This window comes from Dromiciops gliroides, chromosome 4 (assembly GCF_019393635.1).
Source record: "Dromiciops gliroides isolate mDroGli1 chromosome 4, mDroGli1.pri, whole genome shotgun sequence".
NCBI lineage: Eukaryota > Metazoa > Chordata > Mammalia > Microbiotheria > Microbiotheriidae > Dromiciops > Dromiciops gliroides.
Genome location: NC_057864.1, coordinates 229,950,616 through 229,953,451, shown reverse-complemented (window position 1 = coordinate 229,953,451; position 2,836 = coordinate 229,950,616).

Genomic DNA, 2,836 nt, shown 5'->3' with positions numbered 1-2,836 from the left:
GCAAATGCACAGATTGTTTAACCTGCTTGCAAATCCTGCTTTTCTCTTTCCCCATACCTCATGTGTGGAGGAGTAGCCTCATACTTGTATTGGCTCTGCAGGGAGGTTCTCCATCTTTAAAACTGGAAGAGTGGATAACCTGGCTCTCTTCCCTGAGAGTTCTTTCCCAACTCACTGCATCCAGAGGGGGTAACCATGGACACACATACATTCACACCCAAGTACCAGTGCTATAAACTAGGAAGGATAACTGGATACTTTCCCCCTTCCCATCTATGCTTTTATCCAGTGGCTCTGAGAAATGGCCCCGGAGTGTTTTTATTTTTGTTCCAATTCCTTGTTCTCAATTTTAGGTTGGCAAATTTCCACCAGCTTAGTAGCAGGAGGTAGAGTCATGATGGCCTTTGAAATCAGGATTATAGGAAGGATTATCGAAGTCAGCCACCCTGACAGGAAAGCTCATAGAAACCAGGAATGCTTGGGACTGGAGCCTAAGGGGGGAATTTTAGACTTTGGAATTTGGGATTGAGATTGCTCTATAAAAATTAAACGAAACTCAATTCCCTCACCTCCTCCCCAGAGATGAAAAATAACAACAGATATTACAATTTTGTTATCCTGTTTTTGTCATTTTATTTCTGGGAATATGATGGTTATAGGGTTGGAGAAGTGGGGAGGATGGAAAATGTGGGGGGAATTTGTGGAAGGAACTGTGGGCATCTCCTGGCAATACAGAAGAAATATTTATACCTTCCATGGGTTGTGGAGTATGTATATTTTGTATTATACCTCTGATGTAAATAATTTGGATATAATATACCTATAAAGTAAATTTTTTTTGGTAAAAGCTATTCCAACTTTCAGTGGCTAAATGGAACTAGGGTATATGTGGCCTACCCCTGCAATTGAAAAGAACATCATCTGGGTAAGCTGGAGCCATTGGCAAACAGCCTAGATTACTCCAACCCCACCCCAAAGAGTATTGGAGGACGCTAGAAGAGGAGTGAAATAAATGACACCCAGGTGGATGGGGGGCCAGGATAATTAGGGGTAATATAACAGCCTAAATGCCTAAACTGTTTTTGTTTTTGTTTTTTACTTCAAACATGCCAGGGATATTCCCTGCCAACCCCTGCAAAAACCCAGCTCAAAAACTAGAAAAGCTCAGAGAGTAGTACTCTAACATGGGACTTTTATACAGTCCCTCGGACTAAGTTTACTCCTAATCAAGTCCTTCCCTTGTTTTGTTTAGTCAACAAATTTAGCCACAAGGTATAATTTATTATGTTAGCACACAATCTTACCCTTGATTATACTGTAATCATTCTCTAGTTTTTTGTTTTGTAATGTTTTGCTAGTCCAATTCAGAGTCTAAGGTGTGAGATCAGTGTCACAATATCTTTCATTATCTTCACACACATTACATACTATATAACTTTTACAAATTTAGCAAAGGTACTGGACTGGTTTCATACATAGAAGATAAACTAGGTAAACTAAATTAGAACCCACCTAACTTGGAACACTTAACCAGTGGTGGGGTTTTTGTTGTTTTTGTTTTTTAAAGAAAGGAAAATAAGAAATTAAGCTCATCTAAGAGACTAAAACTTATTTAAGGATTTCTGTGGAAAGCAGAGTTGAAGAATTTTTAAAAGAAAGGACATGAGCCTAGAAGAGGACAAGATGAATGTGTTGGATATGGAATTTTTCTATTTTAAAGAGAACCTCAAGAAGGGAACTGCTAAGGTCAAGGTGAAAGGGGGTTTAGATCATGATTTAGTGAGATTCACTCTTCTACATTATATCTAGTAATTAAGGGTTTTTAGAAATGTTTTATTGATACATTTGTGATATTTATTCCATTTATTCCAAATATACTGGGGGGGAGCTTTTCCAAAGTGTAGGAAAGATTTTTTTTTAATAGCAAAAGTAGCCACTTAGTTACATCAAGGCTGTTATGACAATATGCAAAACTCACATTCATATTCTCCAGCAAAGGAAGGTTGTTAAGGTATTTTTATTATTTCTTCCCTGTCTTTATAAAGTACCAAATGTTTCAGTTTTGTTTTGTTCTTTTGTAGTGGTGATATTTGAAGGACTCCACAGTAACTGAAATATCAAAAAGAAATTCCATTAGAATCTATTACATTTTTAGAATTGTAAAAGACTTTAAAATTCCTTACTTTAACTCAAATCCTCTTTTTACTTCATGAGAAAACTGACTCAAAAGTGACTTATCCTACTAGCAGTGTGACCCTGGGCAAGTCACTTAACTCTCATTGCACCACCAAAAAGAAAAAATCCAAGTTAAGATAGTTTGGAATAGTTTATCTGTCAGATTTATGGACAGGGGAAGAATTTAGGACCAGAGAAGAGAGAGGCAAACTCAAGATATAAATAGATAATTTAGTTTATATAAAATTTTAAAAAGCTTTTGCACAATGAAACCAAAATTATAAGGAAAGCAGAAAACTGGGAAAAGAATTTTTGAAACAAATATAACAGAATTAAAGACTTTTATTTCTCAAGCATATAGAAAACTGAGTCAAGTTTCTAAAAATACAAGTCATTCTCCAACTGATAGTCAAAGGATACAAAGAGGCAGTTTTCAGACAATCAAAGCTATCTATGAAAAAATACGAAAAAAATTTCTAAATCATTATTGATCAGAGAATGCAAATTAAAACAACTCTGAGGTATCACCTCACCTATCAGAGTGGCAAATATAACAAAAAAGGAAAATATTGGATGTTTGGAGATGTGGAAAACTGGGACATTGATCCACTGTTGGTAGATCCAACCATTCTGGAGAGCAATTTGGAACTATGCCCAAAGG